This window comes from Manis pentadactyla, chromosome 12, assembly GCF_030020395.1.
Source record: "Manis pentadactyla isolate mManPen7 chromosome 12, mManPen7.hap1, whole genome shotgun sequence".
In the NCBI taxonomy this organism is placed as follows: Eukaryota; Metazoa; Chordata; class Mammalia; order Pholidota; family Manidae; genus Manis; species Manis pentadactyla.
In genome coordinates this window covers 45755617-45783413 of record NC_080030.1, presented here as the reverse complement: position 1 = coordinate 45783413, position 27797 = coordinate 45755617, and the positions used below count along the sequence as shown (strand labels likewise).

The following is a 27797-nucleotide window of genomic DNA, read 5'->3' as shown; positions in this document are numbered from 1 at the left end:
ATTGGCCGTAGTATGAAAATACTTCTTTTTGTGATTTTATAGTGTGAATAGTACCCAGAATTTCGAATATACTATTCTACGTGAAAGTTGAGAGCACCTAGAAAATCAGAGAGGGGCAGCTTTATGTGTCCCAAGGTTTTAATCTGCCCCTCTGTTCTTTTGTGCAGAATAATACCTGCATTTATCCTTTAGCCCCTTATAGGTACACACCAGGAACAAATGCCCTTCTAACCTAAAAAACACCCTTCTGAAGCTTCCTTTTACAATTTCGATAATTGTTTTGTTTCCATCACTCTTTGAAAGCAGTGTTTTTGTTCAAGTGTGACAAAATCAAATGTCTACAGAAGCCAGGCAGGTGAAATGCACAAAGGAAGTGGAATGAGGGAGATGCGACAAGTACTAAGTGACTCTCTGCCCCATTTTCTGGGAGACACAGATGATGAGGACTGTGGGAAACTGCAGACACAGACCTAATTTTCTGGGAGAGGACAGAGATACAGATTTGTATATAAGGCTTTTCCACTCCATTCTATCTACTTCAATAACTAATTAAAATGTAAAACACTGTCTTTAACACTGTCTAAAGCAGACCAAAAACACTGACCAAGCTAAGCATGTCTGTGGGCTATATCTACCAGAAGGACAGCTGGCTGCTGGGGTATTTCCCTCTGCTTGGATTGGCTTCTAATGTATTGGCACTACAGAAAGTCCAAGAAGATTTTCAGTAATGCCAATGTAGATGGATGGAACTGAAGCCTCAGCAGGACTTACTAATTTGAGGTAAGGGGTATGATGTGTACTAGATAATAAGACAGACTAGGAACCAAGTTGCCTGGGTTTGAATTCTGGCTTTTTCACCCACCAGCTAAGTAACTTTGAGCAAGAGATGTAACTTCTTTACTGCTCAGTTTCACATCTGTAAAATGAAGATAATGACAGCATGACCATTACATAAATATAAATACACACACACACACACAAAATAATATCTAAGTGCCAATTATTTGCAATTATTGTTCACAAATCATAGTCTTAGTAAAAAGTAACAAACTTTTACATATCTGTCTCACATTAGATAGCTACTCACACCATCACCATACATGGCCTCAGAAAACTTTCTTGTTCAGACAGAACAGGTGGGAGAATCAGGCTCCCTGCAGGAAATTCCACTATTTTGTCCTTAGCACCAGATGCCATCACTTCTTAGAAATGTCATAATTGCATATTTCAATGAGAGGAGTATATACAGCAAATTTTTGAAATACTAAAAATGCTAAAGCAGTTAATGGTATATCAAGTTATCTTTTCATTTTTCCCTTTTTGGACATCATCCATTTTCAAGTCAGGGACATTCTGTTCTAGAGTTGGAAGGCAGAAAAACCAAAGGACTTTTATTTTCTTCTTTTATGGATTAGCAAAGCATGAAACTTATTGACAGATGCTTGAACTAGATATAAGTTGTCATGCTACTTCATTAAGTCTCTTTTCACATTGAATGTTTCTGGAAGTCGTTATTTTTTTTATGTTATCCCAAATTTTTTCAATGTCTAGAAACAAAGAAAACAGAAGGTCACATGACTTTCATTTCACTGAAGTAATCATATGTTTTTGAATAGTAAATGTTGACACACAATTGATATTTTGTGGCACAAGCATATTTTCTTACCAATGAAATTCAAGGTGTACTCTGCCTTTAAAGACTCTATACCTTTGTTTTTTCTTTCCTATATTCCTACAAATAAATACAATTGTCAGGTTACCATGCTTTCACTCTACCAAATTCTCCCTTCCCAAGGCAGGAGAATACAATCATAAACTCTCAAAAATAGTGCTGGTAGAATTTGTTAAGACTGAGGAGCACATCTATTTCCACTCTAATCTCCTCCAGGGCTGCTAAGCAGTGGCCTTATGCTCATATGAAACCCAACCCAGAAGCCAAGAAGAGCGGAAGTTGAGAAGCACAGATCATGTAAGATGGGAAGGCTCATTAGAAATAATGGAGGCCGCACGCTACTACCACCACTCTTCGTTTAACGATGAAGAACCAAAGCTCAAAGAGAGAAGTGATACACAGAACGTACACCTGGGTACACAGGGTCTGGAAGCCAGACCTAATACTGTCAATTAATTAAGAGTTTTTTCTAGTCTGAACTGTGTGTCTATAAGCTTCTAGAAGTATATTAAAACCAGAGATGCACAACTTACAATAGTAACTGCTTTTCCTTTCATAACTATTTCGAAATCTTCCATTTTTCTTAGATGTGATGGAGGCACCATCTGCACCAAAATCACTTGCTGTCTATAAGGCTACAGATTCCCCAGCTCACCCCAGACCTACTGGAAAGGGAGGCGATTTCGAACTTGGGTACACACAGGTTTAATACAGAGTCCAGGGAATTGTTTTAACAATAACCTTTGAGAACCACTCATGTCTTGATCTTTTATGTACATTAATACAATGGAATTACTGGAATAGGGAAAAACATTAACAACTTATTCAAAACCTGATCTATTTTAACACCAAAAGTGTGCATTGTTCATTTGCTTTAAGGAATAGCTGTTTTATAAATCTTAAAAGTGCTTTCATGTAAGTACACTCAGTGATTTTTTTCAGAGTCACTTTCTCATCTGACTTCGAATCCTGGGAAATAACTGGAAAATGAGTCTTACTCAAAAGTCAATGAAAACATGTAGCTTCTATTAGGTGTAAGGAGTTGCATTCTGCTGCACTTAAAATAGAAGTATAGCTAGCATTCAAACCTGGTGTGCTTCTGAAAGGAGACTGTACCAACAGGGCTAGGGCATTTCAAACCCAAAGAATGTTTTAAGAACTATCATCTGAAGATAATGTTTTTGCAGCACACCGTTTTTTCCTTTTAATTTATTCTTTAAAAAGAAAAATCATAATTAAAATTAAACATTAGTATAGAGTTTAAATTGTATGTCAAATTTAGATACACTCCAACTTTCAAAATGCATTAAACCAGGAAATGACATTTCAGATATAGAAGATCCACAGATACACTAGAATTCTAAGTTTGGCTCTCGTGTCCTGCAGCCTTGACTTCCCATCAACACTGTTCAGGACAAACCTGGCACTGTACATACTATGTGGGTGAATTGGGCTTTTTTGTGATTGTATTTTAAAACCAAAAAAAAATCCATTTTAATTTGAAATGACAATGATTGGTAAATCCCTGAGAATGCACACACATGTTTTACTACGAAGGAGTCAGTTCTCCTTGTTTTCTGAAAATGAATATAATATTATATTGTTGTATTATTATTTTGATGAAATATTTCTGCTTATTACATTTCTAGTATGCATAGTTCATTATTAATTTGCTGCATTAAACTGGATTTGTTTTCTCAATGACAGCTATTCCTTTAAGTCAATTGGATACCCTGCACTCTATGACTTGTGGTATTTACATCTTAGAGGAAACCATAAACGTATTTAGACCAATAGTCACAATTAATTAAACAATAGTCTAGAAAGGTGAGTAAAATTAAAATTATCCCTCTAAATTACTCTCACTAGTCAATTTAAGATAATCAAATCTATAAAATAGTGTTCTTTATGCATGAAGTTTTTGTTACCTTTTCCATGCTTTTCTTATACAGTGTCACATAAAGCTACATTCATATCTAATATTGTCATACATTTTATTCACCATTACATCAGGACATATGTTGGGTTTCAATGATAACTTTCTGCAAATATCTGTAAATAAACTAGGTAGGCCTGGTTAAATGTTTCCTAAATTTGTACCAGATGGTTCTACAGTGATTCATCAAAACATTGGTTAAAAACACTTGTATATAAAATGTTGCTGGGAAATAAGGGGCAGAGAAATGTCATCTGATTTTCTAACATTTAATAAGAATTAATGACGAAAAGAATTAATGACCAACCCACCTCTCAGGAGACAAATGCAAGAAACAAGATCTTTCCATATCTGGAGTGTATGGGAATGCAAAGAAATGACTTGCCGTGAGACTCTGCACCTGGGACCATGTTTCTCCACCTGGGCAGCTTCACACTTCTTATCAGTAATCTTTTTCTCCAAAGACCATTCTGGGTCGAAGGTCAGAGCTTATGTTTACTTCAACACTTAACATTATTTGGGCCCTTATCTTGTCCCAGGAATTGTGCTAAATTCTTTGACATCCCATTTGCTGATATAATTATTGAATCCTATTTTGCAGTTGAGAACACTGAGATCCTGTGCTCTTAATAACTATAGCATGTGATTGGAAGCATCTTTCTTTCTTTTAAAAATATTTTGATTTATTACCCTTTTACACATAACTGCAATTCTTTTTCTTTTGCTAAAAATATTACCTAGGTATATAACATAGATATATGCTATCATATTGCAGATTAATAATTTAATATGTCACTCTCAGGTTCCAAATACAGATTTTTGTATCTTTCTGGGAATGGGAAGCATCCTTTCTTATATAGACAAAAGTAGTGACTAGTAGTAGAGTATCTTTGGACTGCGAAATCACTCCAGTCAACCCTAGCCTATATTCTACTGCAGAATATTAATAGGGCCTTGGTGTATATAAAACCTTAATATTTTCAAAGTGAACATTTGAATGTTATAATGTCAAGGAAAGCAGGAAAGAGTATGATCCTTACTTCAGAGATGAGATAACTAAAGGGAAGGGAACTCCAGGCAACTAATTTACCCAAGATTACATAATTATATAATAGCAGAATTTCGTCTGGAACCTTGGCCTTCTCATGATTTATTTAGTGCTTCTCTAGTAGAATGTCTCTCAAATATCACTTAATTTTCTAGTCATTCAGTTTTTATGTCTCACAACTTTTATGAACTTGTTAATTTTTCTAAACAGACCAGAAAGAAGAAAGATACAGAGATACAAAGCAAAGATGTAGTAAGTTCCAAACCTCACCATCAACAATTATTGAATATATATACATATGTATTTCCCAGAATACTGGGTTTGAGTCCTCAAAAAATTTGAAAGACTGACCTTCAAAAGGCGAATTCTTTAACTTATAATTTGTCTAATAACAGCATTTGAAACACAGAATACCTTTGCAGTTACATGCGTTTGTTATTTTATGCTGGCTATGGAGAGAATTGATTGGTGTATGACCACTAGCTTTTGGTAGTTGCCAATCTGGGCTGAATAACTATAAGAAAATCTTAGTCTCAGTCAAAAACGACCTCAATTTCAGCTATCTTCATTTGTCAAGGTGAATATGTATATAAAGTAAGTCCTGCAGTTATGTTATTAATCAGTGCCATTTGGGTTTTTATTTTTTATTATACTCCCATATAGTTAAAAAGCAAGTCAAAGTACTATGGGAACATGGTTCTTTTTTCTGCCATTTACAGAAACTTTCAGTAACAGCGATTAAGAGAGATTTCTGAATGAATGAATTCAAGCTTCAATTCATGAGACAGCTGCTCTCTTGCTTGGGTGGGTTGAATGGTCTCTGTTCCATTTCTCTCCAAGTTTCAGTTCTATTCTCCTCTCTGAAGATCCACTTTCTCTGCTTATATCCCTGTTTTTCCATATTTTGTCTGTGGCTTTGTATCTCTAGGCTTTTTTATTCTTTTTTCTTTCTAAAGCATGGAATCTAGTCCTAAATTTTCATGCTTTATAATCCTAGCACTCATATTAACCAGTCATAGTTTTGTCTCTTAATTCAATTTTCAACAGATAGAATAAACTGATTTAGGCTAGTCTTGAGTATGCTTCAATCAGATATGATGAATAGGGTGAAGATTCATACATAAATAATTCCACTAGCATCCACCAAGTCAGGATGGAAAGCCCACCAAGAAAGGAAGATGGGCCAGGCAAACACCCAAAACATGTCTATTATTAAAAACATTTATAGAACGTTATTCTAGCTGCCACAAAAAAGGAAAACACAGGGTGTTATGGATGCACATAAAATGTGCACTTAAACTGGATCAGAAAGCATCACAGAAAGTTGCTGGAGGAGGTAATACAGAAGCTCAGATTTGAAGGATGTGCAGAATACAAGTTAGGAAAAGACCATGAGGTAGAGTGTTTAAAGCATTGGTATCAACACGGACAAAGTGGGAGGCATAAAGTTTGGCTTCTTGAGGTAACTGATAGGTATTTCAATACGAAAAAAGCACAGAGTTTGAAGGGAAGAACAAGAGATAAATCTGGAGAGTTCAGTAGGGACCAGATTACAGAATATTAGCCAGACTCACTAAGGGATGTGATTTTATCCTAGAAGCAATTATAATCCTTTTAGGAATTTTAAAAAGAATTATGATATGAAAATGCTAATAATAGTATTAACAATAGCTAATTTCTTTTCAGTACCGCAACATCTCAGGAACCATGCTCAATGTGTGGTATGCATTATCTCAACTAATCTTCACAAAAATTCCATAAGGTACATACTATATGAACATCGCTATTTCTCAGATGAGATCATTGAGCTAGTAAGTAATAGAACATCAGCCAAAAATGAATTTGAAGGGAGCAAGATCAGAAACAGAAAAACCAGTTACTGGGTTCTTGGATTAATGCCTGCCTGATACAACTGGGGCTCAATTTAAAGCAGCAGATAGGAGGATGGGGAGCAAAGGCTGGATAGGCAAGCAGTTAAAGAGAACCAAGAAGTTGTGGTTCAAACTGGATATGGACAAAAGGGAAGGAAGTAGTCAATAACGCCAAGTGTTCTGTATTGTTCATCTGGGAAGACAATAAAGCCTGAAAGAAGAAGTACTTTGAGAAGCATTTTGGCTTTGAGGTATCTATCCACCATATACAGAAGTAGAAATATCTAGTGAGCAGCTGGATATGAGGAAGGTGTTCAGTAAAGAGACAAAAAAAATATAATTGCTCAACCTTTGGAGGGTATTTCTCACTCACATGAAATTCCAGGACAGGTATTTCAGGTTAGTAGGTGGTTCCCCCTCAGGCAGCTATTCAGGGACACAGGTTGATAGTAGCTTTTCCACATTCAACATGTGGTTTCTCTAGTCTCTCTGCTTGGAGAAAAGAGTAGAAGTTTGAGGCCAGAGATATCCCCTTAAGAAAGTAAAGATGAATTTTTATGTATCACTTGTAATCATATTCCCCATGCAAAAACCACCATGTCTCTGCACCTGCAGCAGTGGGGCAAGGAAATTCAATCCCTAGTTTAGTTGATACGAATAGCTAAAATTCTATTATTATGGAGGAAGATAAATATTATAGGATAGTAGTTGGAGACTTTAGAGACAGGGGAATGGACTAGGTTACCTAGGAAGAATGTTTAAAGTGAGAAGGAAAGAAGCCAAGAAAGAAACTCATATATTAATAATCCTTTTCAGGCTATATAAGAACCATCAGGAAGAGTTCCTTGTCTTTTTATAAATTTTGAGTCATATTTCTCATCTTGCTCTGCCTCTTTTTTTTAAGCATTTGGTAACCTGGCTTTTGATTATCTACTTCATAACACAAAACACTATAGCAAGAAATGAACTCATGTCCAGTTACAATTCCAGGGTCATCAGCCCCACCACCAACACCATGCTGTAGTCTTAACATTTTGCTTTATCTGCAGAGATCAGCTAAAGTACATAGAAAGCATATTATAAGACTTTGTATAACAGATAATTGTCAGGGACAATTAGCAATTAGCTAAACCAGGGTTAAAGCATTTAAAGGGGATGAATGATGGTCTAACACTAACAGAATAAAATTACACAGGAATACATGCAGTATAGTTTCACAAAATTAAATTAATAAGAAAAGAGTAGGAGACCTTGCTCAAGAATAGTTAATATGAAAAGACCTCAAGCTTTATTTTGCCAAAAGATCAATATGCAGGAATCCGTAATACAGCTGCTAAAAAGTAATGCAATCTTGCTGTATTAGCAGGTTGGTATACACACAAAAAATGTTGATACTCTTGACAGCGTCATACTTAATATTTACTACTTAAAATCACCCTTGATTTCTTCCTCTATCTTCCCTTCACATTCAATTAATATCAAATTCTATCTATTCCACCTTTCAAATATTTTGTGACCCTCATGGTATTGAATTGGAATTGGAGATATCAGCATGAGCTCATTATATTTATATATATATATATACATACATAATGTAATTATATACTTTTTAAGAGAATATAGTTATATTAATATACACACAAGAATATATTATATAATACATATATAGTTTTACAGAAAGAAGTATAAACACATGTATTTGGGTGTGGTATGTGCGTGTATGTGTGTGTATGTACATTTCTTAGGTCTATCAAATGAATGGGCCTAGAAGTAAAGACACACCAAGAGCAATGAGCACACCTAACATCTAGATGTTTGCTTCTAAATACCATTTTTTCAGTAAAAGGAACCAAGGATTTTTAGAGACATGGTCAAGTCCAGGGGCACTTTAAAATGAGATTTGAACTTTTTGTTGTGCCAGAAAGCAAGAAAGTACTAAAATAGGGACAGGTCCGAAAAGGTAGAGGATACAGCTTAATGAATACTAAAAACAGGGGATAAAAAGTTTGATGAGCAAAAAGATATTGACATAGTTTCACAGTAATTTCCATTAATTAGTTATCAATTACAAAGAGGAAAAATAATATCATGGGGATCATTTCATAAGGTATAAGAATTTGGAATCACTATGATGTTTACATAAAACTAGTAGGATATTGCATGTCAATTATACCTGAATTTAAAAAAAATTTTTTTAAATCAAATAAAATATTCTCCCTAATATGTAAAAAAAGGGCACATATAGAGGGTACATCATTTAAATCTTAGTGACTTTTGTCCTACCTACAGTAAAGGCATCAAAATATGTGTGTGTGTGTGTGTGTGTGTGTGTGTGTATATATATATATATAATTGTATTTATATTGTATACATTCATATATGTGTGCATATATATTACTGTCACAGGGTATTTATGTGGCTAAAATACTTAATATTATGCTTAATATTTACAATGTAAATATGAACAGAACAAAATAATTTTTTCTTGTGTTTTGGCTTTTTCTGCTTTGAAATAATCTGATTTCTTTGCTGCATGCATATCTCAGAACCAAATTGAATAAAATTTTTAGAAAGGTTAAAGCAAAGGAAAAAAAGAATTCTTAAAAAGTTTTTTTCAGAAAGAGTCAAAATATAACTTCATAACAGGTTAACCTAACAAATGCAAATTCATTTACGTTATTAAGGTTAATGTTGCTAATAACGAGACAAATTGACATCATGTGCTCCCTGATAGGATATTCTGAGGTCACAACATCACTTCTATGTCATTACAAATCAAAAATACAAAACCTGAAGCTAATTGCAATAAAACATCAAAGAAATCCAACTGAAGGCTATTCTGTAAAGTTCCTGGCTTTACTGCTCAAAAATATTAAATCATGAAAAGAAAAAGAAAGGCTGGAAAACTGTTTCAGATGAAAGGAAACTAAAGAAGCATAACAATTAATACAGCCTGTGTTCTGGGACTGTCTCTGGGCAAGAAAAATAGCTGTATTATTGGAAGGTGCTGAGGGAAAAAAAAAATTATTGAAATAATCTGTGAAATTTGAATAAGAACTATGAATTAGATAGTAATATTGTGCCAATGTTACATTTCCTGATTTTGATAGAAAGACTTTGGTTATGTAAAAGATGGACCTTAGGAAATACATTTTGAAGTATTCGTGCATAAAAGGGAGATAGAGGAAAGGAACAAAGGTAAAGTAAAATATGGGACAAAATGTTATGCATCATTGTATCTAGTTACAGGATATGATAGTTCTTTGTAATAATTTTTTGCACTTTCATGTAAGTAAAGATAATGTCAAAATCAGAAGCTAAAAAGAAAAACATTCTTATCTGACCCAAGTAGTTGGCAATAAATCATTTTCTGGATCCAAATGCAAGACAATACATCCTTCATCCACTAACCTAAACAAAGTTTCTAAAGGCTTTTGTTGACATTAACTCTGTGCTGCTGTTTGATGTAACATATTTTAACCCCTAGCAGCAAGATCATATCATCATCCAGCAATCATCTAGGTTGTCACCTTTAGTAATGGAATTTAAAGAGCAAGAAAAATATAAAACTATATAAGGCAGTGTTAGGATACTAGATGTGATCCCAAATAAGCTAAAAATATGCCATAGATGTCACAGCATCTTGGGCAGTTTCATCCTTAGGATATATATCTGCCATGGCTAGAAAGAGAATTTTCAGCAGAGTGTTATAACATTAGAGTTATAATTCAATTCCACTAGTCATTAGATGATCTTAAAAGATACCACTTATATACTTAGCATATTTATGTTCCTAACAAGAACTGTACAAATATAGTAATATTATCCCAACTTCACAAATAAAAACTAAAGCAGAGAGATGTTGATTAACTTTCCAAAATTTGTACAGTCTGTAAGAACCTGCAGTACCATCAAAGATAATGCCTTCTCCCCTTTCTCTTTTCTACGGCTATGAATGACATAAAGTCTCTAAAGACTGCAAATATTTCAAGAAAGTCTTTGTTTAGGCATGGTAGGTAGAAGAAATACAATGTAGACTCAGTCTGGCTATCCTGTGAATCCGGAGTGTTCTTTTACAAATACACCTGTAAGAAATAATCAACATTGCAAATAAAAATGTATGACCAAAATGTTATTCATACTGGCAAAAAAATGTGTATAAAATTACTTTAAATGTCCTATAATAGAAATTTGGTTAATAAATCATGAAAGATATAATGGAATATTATAATTTATTTTCAGAAAATTCTGTTCATAAGAAAATGGAATACTATACAATGTTGTATAGAAAGGAACAGAATACAAAATTATTTAGACAGTATGCTTCAAATATATATATATAATATATTTAGTATATATGTATATACACACACATACATAGGAAAAATCTAGAAGGAAATAAATGAAAATGCTAACATGTTTATCACTGAGTATTGCAAGCTACTTAGGTTTACATTTGTATATCTTATCTTGATTTTCAAACTTTCTAACATTAGTTTCAATCATTTTTATAATTTAAAACAGCCAATAAGCAGCATTAAAAAAAAGACTCAATGTTACTGATCAAAAGAGAGTGAACAATATGGGGGAATTATCCATCGCACGATCACACTCACATGCATTTTCAGTGGCACCACCGGTGCCATCTTCTAGTAAGGGAGAGAAAATGAGTCAGGAAATGCATAATGTAACCAGTGTTTATTTAAAAATCAGGGAAACAAAAGAAATAAGTCTTTGAATTCAGAAATCAAAAAGAAATGAAAATAGGGCACTGAAACTATTCTGTACAATACTATAATGATAGACACATGTCATTATGCATTTGTCAAAACCCATAGAATGCACCCCCCCAAGAGGGAACTCTTAGTGTAAACTATGGCCCCTGGAGCATAATGATGTATCAACTGACTGTAACAAACGTTCATTGATTGTAATAAATCTACCACTCAAATGTCCATAATGGGGGAAGCTGTGTTTGTGTGTGTGTGTGTGTGTGTGTGTGTGTGTGTGTATGGAGACGGGGTATATGGAACTCTGTAGTTTGACTCAGTTTTGCTGTAAACCTAAAATTGTTCTAAAAAATAAAGTTTGTACAGTAAAAAAATAATGAAAACGGAAAATGAATATGAAAAACACCAAAATATGGATAGTAAATAATGAAAAAGAAAATGAGAATGCAATTTTCTTATAGAATCTAACACAATTCTCTAATCATTCCAGCTTTAAGCTACAAAATCACTGAAGGAAAATTAATTGGATTAATTTAATTTAGTTTGGTTTAATCTGGTTGGATTTAGTTAAATTTCAAGTTTAATGTGGTCATCCCCTTATCTGCAGTTTCATTTTCTATGGTTCCAGTTACCCAAGGTCAACTGCAGTCTGGAAGCAGATGATGCTCTTTCTGATGTATTATCAGAAAGTCAATAGTAACCTAACACTATGTCACAATGCCTATATCATTCACTTCACTTCATTTCATCTCATCATGTTGGCATTTTATCATCTCACATTATCACAAGAAGAAGGGTCAGTATGGTACAAAAAGATATATTGAGAGAGAGGCCACATTCACATTTTTTTTATTACCATATATTGCTAGAATTGTTCTATTTTATTATTAGTCATTTTTGTTTATCTCTCATTGTCCCTAATTTATAAATCAAACTTTATCATAGGTGTGTATGTAAGGAAAAAACATGGTACATATAAGGTTCAGAACTATTCACGATTTCAGACATCCACTAGGGTTATTGGAATGTATCTCCTGATACATACATAGATGTGCATCTATATATTATGCCTGCATTCCTGAGGAGGCAGGAGAATTACTTTTCAGAAGTGTGCGTTTGTGCATGTGTGTGGATGCGTGGATGATGATAGATAGATTGATAGATAGGTAGACAGACAGACATCTGTAGATATTTATGTCCATTATGCATTTACAAAGCACCTGGGAAAGCACTGGTACTAGCTACTGGAGGAAAAATCCTTCTCTTTTATGAGACTATAGTGTAGCAGAAAGGCAGACATACAAATAATCAGGGCCACTCGCTACTGACATACACGCTATACACTGTATTAACTCCAGGGGAGTCATCCACATAGTAGACAAAGAAATGAATGGCATAATTTGGAGTTCCTTGGCAGGCCTACAAAAAGTTATAAAATGCAAAGAAGGGTGGACTGTGTAGGTAAATGTGACAAAGCACCCCTTTTCTTCATGAAAGTGATTGAGCCTTCACAGATCAAATGATATAGGACTTGAGCTGAACAGGATGAAAAGAAAGGGCATGTTCCAAACATAAGCAGAAACAGGACTGGGGATGAGAAGACAGTGTTTCGTGTTTCTGGGAAGTAATTTGCAAGATGAGTAATGACAAAGATAATCTGGAGAATTACGCAGGGACCAGATAGTAAGGATCTAGGGAATACATGTTTTATACTGGAGACAGGGAGTGCAGAAACATGGAGAGCTTTGAAAAAGGGCACGATGTGATTGGATTCTTATTTTAGAATGATCCTTGGGTAACAAGGAGAGATTCCATATTAAAGAGAGGAAGAAAATGAACTCAACATTGCAATAATATAAGCAAAAATAATGAGAGGCCAAATTAGGGTGACTGGTGTATGGGGGGAGGGGGAATGGACCAAGAGCTACTGAGAAGGTGGGATCCTGGGCTTGGTATCTAATTGAATGTGGTAATGAAAGAGAAAAAACATTTTCCAGGGACTGCCCAGGCCACCTGGGTTAGTCACAGGATGTAGTCTTTCTGAAAGAGAGAATGTAAAAAAAAAGATGACATTGTAAGGAAGAGATGAGTAGATTCGTGTAAGACATTGAATTAGGAGCCCCCGTGTTGGGCATCCACGTGGAAATGTTCATCTGACTGCTGGGTCATTCCCTTTTCACTGACATAGTGGAATCAGTGCCTTCAGGAGACAGAGCTCCCCTCTATTTGTTATGTGACACACCTCAGAGGACCATGCAACCTGCGGGAGGTGGGCTTGTCAGCTCAGAGTCCACCTTCACAGGGTATATTATCTTGGGAGAGATAATATGCTGGATCTGATGCTGGCACTGAACCTAGGTGAGCAGTTTCTTCTCTTTTAAGGCATCACCACTTTGCTGTCAGGCTACTTTTCTGGAGTATGCTGGCAGGTTAGAGCACGTGTCTTCTCTCTTCTAGCAGGGCTCTTAGCTAGTGTCTTCATACATACAAAGGACAGGAATGAAGCTCAATATGTACACTTCCAATCAAAAACATTCAATTAAGAAAAACAAATAAACCACTAGCTATCTTGCTGTGCTAGTATAAAAAAATATTAATAATACAACTGTATCCCTCTGGTAGGCATTCTATAAAAATCATTGAATTCTGTCCATCATCCAAGAGATTTTAGAGAAGTTCAAATCTCAAATGGTAAGTGAACATAACCAATGAATTTCAGACTTAAAGTGATTGAAAATGGACAAATATGTAAATATGAAAGCACATAGTTTGAGGAATGGTAAGCTCAAAGAGTTGCACACGGAGGCAAAATAAAATCAGAGTAACAACCACCTTCCTTTCAAACCATCAAGAAAAGCTTCACTGAAGATACAACCTTTTAGCCATGTGCAGAATGATGAGCTTGGATTTCTGGGAATAGCAGAATTTTCCACATAAAGAGAATACCTTGGAATTGGTTTGTGAGAAGCAGCGGTATGATCTGATGAAAGGAGAACTGTGTTAGTTCTCTTAGGCAGAGATTACATGTTGGATATTAGAGGCAAAGGGTGATGATCATAGTTGAAATTTTCAGTGGGAAGCCATTGTGATTACTACTACTGATATGATGTCCACACTCAATACCAGTTGCTGCTGTAGTCAACTATGTAAGTCATAAGTTCCTGCAAAACCACCCTACATTGCAGCTTATAAAACAGAAGTAGATTTTGATTACATCAGAGTTTTATTTTGCATTCTACACTGGCTTTATCTGAGTGTTGTTACTTCTATTGTTGTAAGTTTCCTGTTTTCAAGTATAATGGCAATGTGCTTAAACACTCATATTTTAGGAATTAAAAGCACATTTCTATTTCATGTGAAAGAAATCAACTGCATGAGAAGAGGAACTCCTGAACAAGGAAATTATTTTCATCCACATATCCTTAGTGATTAAAAAATTGAAAGAGACTGAGAAAAATCCAGACAGGTTCAATACTATAGTATTTCTGCCACAAAACGGTGGTACAATGCACACACTGATAACTGGAACCAACCAACCTTTACCACTGATTATATAGGGGCAGAACAGGTTTTGCAAAATACAGCTTATAAACAGAAATTTATTAGATAGGATTCTTTTATTACTTGTAAAAATTGATAATAATGTTTAAAAGAATTTTTAAAAGAATACCCAAATAAAGGAAGTGATCTAAATCTTCTAATGTACAAGTAAGAATTACAACATACAATTGTTATTTAAAATTAAATGTTCCTCTATATGACCTGAGAGGGCCTCATTTCTCATACTCCATTTTAAGCCAAAAAACAGCAATAACAAAACAATTTTTAGCGAGCATATACTACGTACAGGGCATTGTTCTAAGTGTTTTTCATGTGCTGAGTAATCTAAACCCAAGAAATCTAACCCCAGTTAGGTACTTTATGTGATGGAAGAAGTCAGCACTATTTAGTTTTAGGCTCTGAAACTTTTCTGATAAAGATTATTTAATGTATTTTGAGTATTAACAGGGAATTGGGCACGGTATAAAAAATTCAACTGAATTCAGATACTCTAGAAAAATTTAAGAGTGTACTACTATAGGATAGTTATGCTAACTGGACTTCAAAGAATATTTTTAATAGGAAGAAGAAAATTTGGCAAATGAAAAAGTAAGGAAATTTTAGAGCTGGGTTAGATTTGGCCTGCAAGAAGAATTCACAGAACAGGGCCATTGAGTAGAATAGGGAAAATCTTATAGCAGATAGGGGCTAATCATTAAAATGAGGCCAAAATAAAACAAGTTGCCCATAATTCTGAAAATGAATGTTGCCCATAATTCTGAGAAAGCAGGCTACTCACAAGGGCAGTGTGGTGTAGAAGACAAAATTCTGGACAGAGGGTCCAAGGAGCTGAGTTTTTCTCTTTGCTCTGCCATTTATTGGCTACATGACTTTACAAGTTACTTTTTGTCCCTGAGCTTTAGTTCATAATCCCCAAATAGAGGCAATGATGCATAGGTATTGTTAAGAATATTAAACAGATAACATGCTTTCAAAAGTGTAAAATGCTATACATATGAAAGATATTGGCCATATTATTTTCAGGCTCAGTTACTGATCATTATTCTTCCTTTTCTTGATCTTTTTTCTTGTTGGCATAACCAAGTATCTTGGCATCAGCTTAGAATTCAGTTATGCTACGCTTTTGAAATTCTCAAGTAGAAGGCAGCTAGACAACAGAGAGTGTGTTTCTGGCCTGAAGCAAGACTGAATTCCTTAACCCACACTTCAGCAACCCACACACTCAGGACACCAATTCCTAATTCAACAGAATCTTTCAGCCAATACAATCCATTGCCCACCAACGGAAAAGCCTGAACTTGGAATCAGATACAACATAACAACAGATAGTACACTTGACCAGCTTAATATATCTATGTTGTGGTAAGAGCTGGTTTATTTTCTGACCCCAGTATACAAATCTTGCAGAAATTTAGGTGTCCTGGTTGTTCTGGATAACTGAAGGTTACTCTGTGTATCAGAGGTCTAACCCCCCTCCTCACCATGAACTCAGCTGTAGCAGTGTCCTGGAGGTCTGTTATGGCACGATAGCAAGCAAGGGATGCCCATGTGGCCAGTCTGTATCTCTTAGTTATAACTGGTGATGACTGGAGTAGTAGAAAAATACACTGCATTGTATAACCTAGGGAACGCAAGGCCAGAGCCAGGGGTAATGGTAGAGAGTCACACAATGTATCCATCAGGGCCAGAACAAAAGCCTGAGCCAAGGGCAGAGGAACTGAGCCACAGAAGGTGGGATATAACAGCTGGTGGGCAAAGAGCCCAACAGAAATTTTGGTTTGTGGTGCTGGCACCCAGAGTAGATGCATTACAAGAGGAAGAGCGGGTACAACTAGAGTGAATATTATACATATATAACATATATATATATTCCTTTTCCAAATACTTTTAATAAATACCTCTATACTGAGATTTATTCCTACCGATTTCTTTCCTAGGTAAAATGACAGATTTATTCCTACCCATTTCTCTCCTAGGTAAAATGACAGATTTATTCCTACCCATTTCTCTCCTAGGTAAAAAGGCAGCTAGACAACAGACAGTGTGGTGTTTTTGGCCTGAAGCAAAACTGAATTGAGTATCATTGATTATCTATGTCAGAGGGTTTTGGTCTGTTATCAAAAAGGAGTGGGATCTTATGTAGCTGACGGCAGCCCTTGCTTTACCTTGAATCCATGACTATGGATAATCTAGATGTTAATATTTTTTCTCAAAAGGAGAAAAACTGTGACATTTTTCAAAGTGTAGAGGAAAGAACCATGCCAGATGCAGATAACTAACTCTTAGGACTTTTATAATATTTTTAAATAGAATGGATGACTTACTTCTTCCTCAACTTTAAACAAACTTGTGCTAAAATAATAATAGTAATACTACAAGCATGTGGAACATAATGTAAAATGGTGGAATAAGAAAACTGAGATATTAATCAGCATGATTTTTCTTTCATTGTCTGTCCCTCCAACCACCCTCTGCTTTTAGACTCAGAGAGGTGGGTCCCTGCTTGGCCCTTTGGTAGGTTATGAAAACTTTGCTGGCAATCAAATGAGACATTATAATTTCTAAGTTTAAATTTTTTAAATATAAAGATAAGAGGCAGACAGTAATGATCAGAAAAATAAAAAAGTCTATCTGTTTCTCTGCCTTCCCCATAGAGATCTGAGAAGGGAAGGAAGGAAGAGAAAGGCTGGAGTTAAGTGCAAGTGTGGGGTGCCTTGCACTTCTTTCCTCAGGCAGAGTGAGCTGGGGAAGGGCACCCCACAAATATATCATCTCTTCAAGTATCTTCTCTCTCCCTTTGCTCCCTTGTACATCTGATGATCCACAAGTAGAGAACCTGTGCCTTTTGTCCTAGGGGAGGTCCAGGGAGGCTGCAAGCTTCCCAAAAAAGAAAGCATACTCCCCCATTCAGTCAGTGCAGCCAGTGAAGTATAACACAGCATGGTAGGCATGAGAGGGCTGGAGAAAGGCCCCTCCCCTGGTCTGGGTCTTAAAACCTGGCAAGGGATGTCATATCAGAAGGATATGGCATACACATTCCCCACTGCTGGGAAATTCGTTGAGTCCATGACTACATCGCAGCAGACTGTCAGCCGCAGGAAGTTAAGTCAGCTTCCCAAGACTATCTCTTGGCCCTTCAAAGGGTTGTGGTTTATTACCTGTGCTGAGGACCTGGCAAGTCAAACCAAGGCTGACAAGCTAATTCTTCTCTGTTCCCCACCATGGCAGCATTGTGAGTGGGGGTCAGAAAGCAAATATCCTGAAATGACTGAGTTGAAACTCTGAAAGAGCTTAAAAACAGCCCTTGGCTTGCCTGATGTAATAAGATCAATTTTCTACATCAAGTTAAAAAAAAATAGAGAGTAGGCCTCAAGTCAGACAATAATTTAGTATTTAAAGATGAAGAAAGTTTATCTTTCTTGCACACTGTGAACTTTGTGCCTGCTGCTATAATAGTAATGTTTCAAACATGATCTTTTGGGGATTTCTGTCGCTCTCCCAAATATGCTCCTGGATAATTATTTGGCTGCCACTAAAGCAGCAATCTGAGTTGTATGGCAGCCAAGAAAATTTCAGATCCTATGTTTGTTAATTGGACATAACATTTCATGCTCAGGGGCAACAAACAAAATGGGCTTCACTCTGGCAGAATTGTTTTGGCTTCAATTGCTTGGTTAGCCCCACTTCCTTATTCCCAGTTCTCTGCCCCTAAAGCTGCTTTCCTGGTGAAGAGCACCCCAATTCTCCATCCAGGTATGACAAATGCTCATCCACCCTATCTGGAGAGGCCAAGACTTTCTCTGGGAGAAGATGAGGATGTGCAGAGAGATAGAGCTTTGTGCTTCTCTCAAACTTGATTACTTTAGAATTAATATGAGTAAATATTAGAAATAATTCACTAGGAACTAGAAGTCATGAACCTTAGACAATATTCTGGTATATGATCTTTCCATTTCAAATATCTTATAAACATAAATCATAGCTTACAAATCCAATTACTAGAACAGGTGGGTCAATGATACAACTCTAGGTTTAATCAATTTAAATGTAAAAACTTTTCATTTTTAAATTATAAACTGTAAGTCCAAATGAAGACCTCTGCCTGATCTCTGGATGCTTAGATTGTGAAGGGATGTTGGGAAAAGAGGAAATCAATTAGACTGAATCTTCAAGTGATTCCTAAAGACTTCCATTTTCTTTTCTTCTATATTTCAAAGTTTGAAGCTGAGAAAATGACCGTAAAAAGGAAATTACTTTGGTCATTTAGAACCCTGAATAAGTCAAAGGTTTTTGGTTTGCAGAGTACTTATATTTTTCCTAAAAGAGATTAAGATGCATCAGCTATCAAATGAAACTTACATTTCTATTACTTTTCATAGGATTTGGGGTTTGGGTTTTTTTCTTGTTGTTTTTGTTTTTGCATTTACCATTCGATTTGATCTCTATAGCCTGTCTTACTTTCACCCATTTTGCAAAGGATATTTATAATTTGAGTGGTTAAGTGACATGCTGAAGGGTTGTACTGGCTTATACTAGAAGCCAGAAGGAACTCCAGCCCTCTGGCCCAGGGCTCTTTGATTCATTCTACATCAGTCAACTGTTCTATGTCCCAGAGACACAGCAGAGAAGAGAACGAAGTCCCAGAAAAATAAATGTGTAGTGTGTCAGGTACTGGTTAGTGTATGGAAGGAAAAAAAAGGCCAAGTTAGAAGCCTGGGCTGGGGATGCAAAGTGCCTGATAGTGTGTTTGAGAGAAAGAGAGACAGACAGAGAGAGAGAGACAGAGACAGAGAGAGAGAGAGAAAGAGAGAGAGAGAGAGAGTGTGTGTGTGTGTGTGTGTGGTGGAGAAGAGTGAAATCGCTCCTATTTTATGGGAGAAAGCCAAGGAGGGCCAAGAAAGGTAAAGCGACACTTGGCGACAATTGGGCAGGGGCATGAAGGAAATGTGGGCATAGACCATATGTGGGGATCAAATACGGGGAAACAAGTACTGAACAGGGCTTGGCCAAACCCAGTGCACAGCCTGTTCTTATAAATAAAGTTTGATTGGCACACAGTCACACAGACTGCTAACACATTGTCTATGGCTGCTTTTGCACTACATTGGCAGTGCTAAGTAGTTGTGGCTGAGGCTGTATGTGGCCTATAAAACTGAAAATATTTAGTATCTGGCCTAGTAAAGAAAAAGTCTGCCCCTGGTTTATGCAGGCAGAAGAGCTAATGCAAAGCCCTAAGGTACAAATGTGCTTGCTCTAATCAAGAAGCAAGAAATGAGCGTAGCCATGGTGAAGTGAACAGGAGAGTGGAGGGACATAAGGACAGAGAGGGAGGAAGGACAGATCCTGTAGGGCCTGTGCAGGCCCTTATAAAGAACTTTAATCTTTACTGAGAGTGGAGAAGCCCTTTCTTTACTTTACTGAAGGAGACTGAACTGACATATCTGACTTAATTTTTAAATTGGTCACTCTTTTGAGCATAGATGAGAGGGGATTAATCTGGTATATAGTTCAATAATCCATATGAAAACTGATTCTGACTTGGACTAAGGCATGAAAAGTGGAAGTTCTGAAAATTTGTCAAATTCTGAATATACTGTAAAGATAGAGCTGAGATTTGCTGGTGAACTTGAAATAGAAATATGCAGTGTGTGTGTGTGTGTGTGTGTTTTGTGTTGTGGGAGAGGTACGGAAGTGGGTGGTATAAGTTTCTTCATGTGGGCCTGAACATCTAGAGGATAGAACCACCATGAACAGAAAAAAGGAAGATTTTGGAAAATGTAACATATAGTTTGCAATTGGAAGGGAAGAATTTAGTTTGGACCTTAAGTTTTAAATGCCTTTTGGATATCCAAGTAGAGATGCCAAAGAGACATTTATGAATCAAATCTGGAATTCAGGGGAGAGGTTTGAAATGGACATACAAATTTGGGAATCATTAATGTTTAGATAACATTTAAGTCCCAAGAATAAAATAAAATCACCCAGAGAGGGGCAACAGACATCACAGAGAATGATCTGAATAGATAATATTTAATTTCAATATTTGTGATATGTTTTGAGCTAGGAACTTTATACACTCTTTGTCTGTAATCTTATAACACTCTCCTTAGGAAGGCATTTGTACTCCTATTTTACACATGAGAAAATGAGAACTTAAGTGTTAAATGACTTGTCAGATGCTACTTAACAGAATTCAGGTATGCCTCAGTGGTCTGAGCCTTCTCTGTTCTTCCATGACATAAGAAATAGAAATGCAAAAGAGTGAATAGAAGCTCTGCATATCTGAATAGCTAAAGAGACAATAGAATTACTCAAGTTGGTTGCACTTTAACACTCACATTATCACTAGATGGGTACCTCTGTTCTCAATTTCAAATGCAGTAAGATGCCTCTTTAAGGAAACCACTAGGCTGCTGACCCATGATAATGACATCATGGAACTTGCTCTTCAATTTCCTGAATTTAGCAAACATTCTCATCATGAATAAGCAGAACATTTCTAGTTTATGAGCAAATTAAGAGGTAGCCATTGCAGAGGAATTTATGCATCGATGTTATGCACTGCGTTTTAAGCCAGCTGTTACTAAAGTTAGATGCTCAGACAGAACACTGGACAAATCAGAGGAAATAAACCTCATGACTGAAAACTGAATATGAATCATTTGAAAGAGCACAGAGACAGATAATATTACTTCGCAATACATGGGACCCTAACATTGCAAAATGCTAGTGTTGCATTTACCCTCCCAATGTATTGGCCCTAAGTAAAAGTTTTTTGGTTGACTGATAGTCTCAAACCACTTTTTTTCCACTGGCTTCTCGAAAGTACTGTCATTCCAACTGCTAAAAGATAATGTGGAGCAAAGAAAATCGTGATGTTCTCCTTCCTTTTCTTCCTACAGGCCTGGGCTTCAAGGAATCATCACTTACTTCATCACTACAAAAATAAAAAAGGCCCTTCACTTCCTGCTGAAGGGTGAATAGGACCTAACCTGTGTGTAAATGTGAGAACTTCCACTCACTCCAGTTATGAAGCCACACCTCAAGGTTACACCCTCCTCACGGTTATGAGGAAACCAAGGAAGCGGCATTGTATTTGGGGCCTGTTGAGCAAGATTAAGTCTTAGTGGAAATATTTGGGTCATGCTAGTCTGGATGAAACCTAGTGGGAGTAGTTGGAGATTTTGGATGAATAATAGGGAATTGAGTAACTCCAGTCTTCCCTCCTCCACCCTCCATTTTTCCCAGGCCCAGGTGTTGCTTTCATCCTCTGGGACAAGGTATCATGATGAATACAGACCCAATGGGAGAGTGTTGCTATGGAGAGCTTGAAATGACATATGGTAACAATCCTTAGGAGAATCAAGAGATTTTTGGCATTGGTTCTTGTCATTCCTTTTAGGGTTTCTGCCTCCTTATCACTGTAGTGCCATCTTACTGAGTTCCACAGCTAAGTTGTACCGTGTTTGTACTCCCCACAACACCCAGCAAAGTACCTGTCACACAGCGGGCATAAAGGAGATGTTTGTGGAATGGAATACTAAAGCTCGTCCTGCTAGCAAATAAACAGAAGCACCAGGATTCAGATTCTTGATCGTCGATTTTGGAAATTAATGTAGCACTGCATGCTTCTTTTTTTTCTCCCATGCTTTAGAGACTTCAGGCATTATGTGTCCCCGACATCACAATTATTACCTCTTTGGGTGTGTTTACGGTCCAGGAACAAACTGAAACTAAACTACTTAAGCGTCCATAGTCATGTTCCTCATTCCTCCCTTGTAAAGAATATTCTTTTTGTGTTTCTGGGCTATTCACTCCCATTTTTTCTGATTAGCTGAGAATATTAGTTGGGTGTCAGAGAGAAGGGAGTAGATGGTATTACAGAAGAAGAAAATGTCTGGGACATTTAGAGGAAGGGGGGAGTTTGGAAAGAGTGAGTAAGTCATCCAGCAAAGGCTGGGCTTCCTAAGGAGAGAGGGATTGGGGTGTTGGAAGAGCTGTCATGAGATGGGCAAGGGTAGGGTGAGAGGGTTTTATAAATAGGTGAGGAGAATTCTGGAGATGTTTTCCTATGCTAACTTTTATCTTCTTTCAAAGGTTATCTTAAGAAATCATTCAGACAAGATCTAAATTGTTCTTAAGGTTTGGGGAACTAGGGTTATGTGGTGTGTGTGTGTGTGTGTGTGTGTGTGTGTATTATGCTGAGAATAAAAAAGCTGTTTTATTTGGGGTATAGACGATATTTTTTACATTAATTTTTACATTAATTTTATGAGTGTTTTGGTTTATTAGCATGTTAGCAGGTTTCTTGATACAGATGTTTCATTAAAAATTATATGCTCTTATGATTAGCACACATAATGCAGGGGGGTCATGGGGAAGACAACATGGCATGGAGAAGATAAGTAGTGACTCTATAGCATTTTACTATGCTGATGGACAGTGACTGCAATGGGGTGTGTGTGGGGACTTGATAATATGGGTGAATGTAGTAACCACAATGTTTCTCATGTGAAACCTTCATAAGATTGTATATCAATGATACCTTAATAAAAAAAAATTGTGTGCTCAGAGGAACTGAGTTTGTGCCATTGATCAGAGAATCTGGAATACTGCAAGGACCACTGGGCAGAACTGAGACTAAGAGTATGTGAAAACAGAATTATAGAATAATATTAAAAAGGGCAGATGACCATGAGACCAGAGGTTACATAAAGTCAAAGATGTTTGACCCAGAGCTGGGGGAAGCACATCCAACAATGATAGATTTGTAGGCACATTGTGGTTGCACTAAATATTTGGTTTGTTAAAAACACCATCAAGGAATCCTGAGTTTAAATCCTGAGTGTAAATTCTGAGTTTAAAGCTAGATACCTGGTCTCATATTGGGGAACTCTGTCCCTCATATTGAGACTATGCTTACCCACCTTCTATATAAAACTGCCAAGAGTTCCTTAGTATTCCTTGCATGTTTTTCATTGTCAGTACTATTCTCTTGGCTCTTATGGGTCCTTGGACAGAGGATTGCTCCCACTCTTCTTATACTAAGGTTTTTTGTTTCGAACCTTTCTGACTTTTGTGGGGTTGATCAGAAAGCAAGGAGAGTCGACATTTAAAAGTCCTACAGCCAGATGACTAAGAGATGGGACAGTGTTTCTAACCTCAGAGCCTGAGATGGAAGGCCCTGTTGCATCAGTCAGCCACAACTGACACTATCTCTCTGGGCTGCCACATCTAGTGACTCTCTCCGAGGGGAAGAAAGTGTTCAGGTTTCTGTTAGCACGCTAGCATTTAGTTACTGACCTGTGTGCTGAGAAGAATTTAATTACAAAAAAATCAAATGTGCAGCCTGGCAGTTCCTTCAGAATCACATTTGGTATGCTGGACCTGTCCTAAGAGACTACTTTGAGAAGCATTATGATATATATAATTCATTCTCTCTCTTTTTGTGTGTGTGTTGCCAGGGTTGGAGGGTACTTGGCAGAAGGCGACATGCAAAGTAGAACATAAGGAAGCAATGGCAGCAGGATTGGAACAAAATATGAACTTTAACTGCTTTTCAAGGCTTACTCAGTTACCATGGTATATGAAGTGTACTTGCATGAAGTGTAATAAAGTATGAACTCTGTTGCTGGCTCTTTAGACCACAAATCAAATCATAAGGAGTTATTTGAAAAAACTGAACTTTTGACAAAAGTTTAGCAAATTTCTCAAAATATTTATAACAATATTTAAATTCTAAAATAAGATACTGAAGTTAAAAATACTGGGACGTTATTCATTACCTTGAATATTGTTCCATTTTTGAAATAGCATTTGAAATAAATGAGAGTTATCGAGGAACTCCTGATTGCCCAAGCAGTTTCTAAGTTTTAAGAATTTGACAGTATTTTTTACTCATATTACATTAATGGCTCATACTTTACATTTAAGTGTTTATTTGGTTCAATAAGCTTTGTTTTGCACTTTTGGAATTTTCACTTCAATTTACTGGCCTTTTTTGGTCTATACTGATAATCTTACAAATAATATTAAATAGTAATAGAGGTAATTTATGGAATAATGAAGGCTCACTAATATCTTCCTACTTTCTTGTTTTAGAAAGGCCAGAGATGGACAAGATCACAATGTAATGGATCTTGCTTGTTACCAGCCAAGACTTAGTTTATTTAGCTGTTGATATTTGTGGGGAGTCTCAGCTACAAATGGTAATAAAATTATCCAAAAGTCATAAATGTGGAAGTTAAATTTCAACACCACTCTTTAAAGTGCTCAGGCCAGAAACAGGCATCATCTTTGCCTCTTCCATTTCTCTGCTACCCTGCTCCCATACTGTCAGGAAACCCTCTTGGTTCTACCATTAAAATATAATCCAGAATCTGACTCTTTCTTACCACAACCACTACTTTTAACCATCCCAGTCTAAGCTACCAACTCGTTGCTGGATGACTGACGTAGCCTTTTAACTATAAGAGACTAGCTCTACCTTCCTTTATATTTTGAGGCAGGTTGTACCTAAATTTCTGTCAGAATATTTGCAAAAACCAGAAAGCCATACAAACTATTTACACAAAGAAGGAGAGAAAGTATAGCCAGATTTTACAAGGAATAAGGACAGGGAATTGGAAAATCAGGAATGGAGACTTTACTGTCAAACTCTCTAAAGTCACTTTTCTATAGTTTTTGTGTCTGCTCTGTTTTCCCGTGTTCCATTTGAGTACCGGCACTCTCAGCTTCAGCCCCGGCTCTACATGACATCCTAGTTCAGACTAATTAGGATCTTTGTGATTCAATTCCAAGGTCCCAGAAGAAGATGATATCTTGGCTTGGCTTATTTCAAGGTGTCTGCCTCTGATCCAATCAGTTTGGGCCAGGACATATGGTCACCTGACCAAAACAAGGTTGCCCAGGCCCAGCATTTCAGCAGGACCTAGGGGACTCATTCAGAAAAGGGGGCCTGAATTAGGCAAACTAACTAACTAATACCTCTGTGGCCATTTACAAATAATTAAATTCAGTATTCTGTTAAATGGTGTAGTGAATCAATTATTGTCATGCATACATCCTTTGGGATTCAATAAACTGATATTAAGTCAATATCAATGAACGTCAGCAGGTGAGGTAGATTTGGTCTACCTTCCAGAAAGTTTTTGCCAATAACATAATTTCTCATTAAAATATTTATTTTCAGTTTCCACCCTATTCCTCTCACAATCAACATCCAACTGTCTCTATAGATCAAAAGAAGAGTCTTTGTTAGCTTAATACTCTTTAAACAAGATAATGAGGACTGGAAGATTTGGGAAGGTTATGAAATCTCTGTCTTTGGCCCTCTTTGCCAGATAATTTAATGAGCTGACTTTATTTTTGTATCTTTTTTCCCCTTATTATTTTCATTGTGTTAACTGTGTATTGTTTAGAACTGTCCTGACTCAGCTAAATATAATACAGCTATTTATAATTTGTCAGTTTTATACATATTCATCATCATCTCCTGGTCCATTCTTCAAAAAACAAGTAAAAAAGAATTCCATTTGGGGAGAATGTCACTTGCCCAAAGAATCAATGCTTTGGTTCATTCATTAAAACAAACAAACAAGTCAAACTTTGTTGAGAGATTATAGGTAAAACTCTGTTATGTGAATTTTAAAATAAAAAATATGTATTATTGCATTTTAATCATCTTATTCTAAAACTATAATTTCTAATCAATTTTAACTTAAATTCTTATATTGTCTACTAATTAAAAATCAATTAATTAATTGAAACTGACTTATAAGAAATGAGTTGACTTTTCTACATTAAGGGTAGATATTTTGGGGCATTGTGTTTTTTACCTACCAGAATTTGGATATGTTCTGATCTCCCTGAGCTTGGAGAGAGTGGATTGCAAGTTTACAAAGCTACAGCAGATATGCTCCACATTCATCTTAAATTCCATGTGTCCTCTATGAACCAATGTTTAGGGAATGCCAGGAGAGTTCATAATCTGAGAGGAGGGATGAAGTATAGAAATCAAGACAAAAATTCTAGACACAAAATGGGGGACTGGCTTAAATTGGAGATATCTTGAAGATCCTTCCACCTCAATGATCCTGATAGTAGAATGGAAATACTGACATATTTTAGTATCTGCATAGTGCTAACCAATGTAGTGTAAACTTCACATTTTTCCTCCCTAGTTTATCCTTAAAAACCCTAGAAAGAAAGCAGTATTCATCTCATTTTACACATGAGAAATCTGACCCTTTGGAAAATTAAAAAATTTACCCAAGATTGAACATATTACCAAGGCCTGGGATGAAATTCATGTCTGGCAAACAACAAAGCCTGGGACTTTTGCACTACATCACAAGGCCTCTCAGCAAGTTGTCCCCTTTCCAAAGAGTTTTATAATCCAAGGATGACAAATTATCCAACAAATTTACTTTCAACCTAGGTGAAAGGTGGTTCATAAAATTCTGTGGGGAACTGATATGTTTTGCAATTTCCCCCTATGGAAGCATGTGTATTTTTTTAAAAAACTCTCCAGGTAATTGTGATTACCTTGCCATCAGCCCTCCTGTCGCTTTGGTCAGCCTACTTATCTTGACTCAACTATGGTGGCATCACCATTTCTAGGCTTTCTCTAGCTGGTTAAATTACCATGCTCAGTCCTCGTGCATGATTTCATCAATGTGTGAATCACATTGTTTCACAATTACTTATTTATGTTAGGTTGGCCGCCCTTTAGACTGTGGTGAGCTTGTTGAAAGCAAAAATTGCATTTTTTGCATCTTCACTCCCTTGCACAATGTCACTCTGAATAATATGTGTATTTGGACATAGCTTAAGAAAACCATCAAATTTGTTTTATTGTTCGTTGCACCCTGTGAATTAACTGAGTAATTCAATAAAAATACCACAAAACAATTTTATAGGTTCCAAGTGTAACCTTGTTCTAAAGACCTGGTCCTTGCATGTGGAAGCTCTATAGAGA

The 27797-nt window shown here is 36.4% G+C and overlaps 1 long non-coding RNA gene across 1 annotated transcript; it reads right to left on the bottom strand.

Annotated features, from left to right (window-relative positions):
- Nucleotides 1-748: 748 nt before the first annotated feature.
- Nucleotides 749-27494, bottom strand: LOC130679931 (uncharacterized). Its single transcript, XR_008992926.1, has 3 exons — nucleotides 26660-27494; nucleotides 6901-7016; nucleotides 749-1547 (listed from the first exon to the last, which is right to left on the bottom strand). It is a non-coding gene; the product is annotated as an uncharacterized LOC130679931 (long non-coding RNA).
- Between the last annotated feature and the right edge of the window lie 303 nt (nucleotides 27495-27797).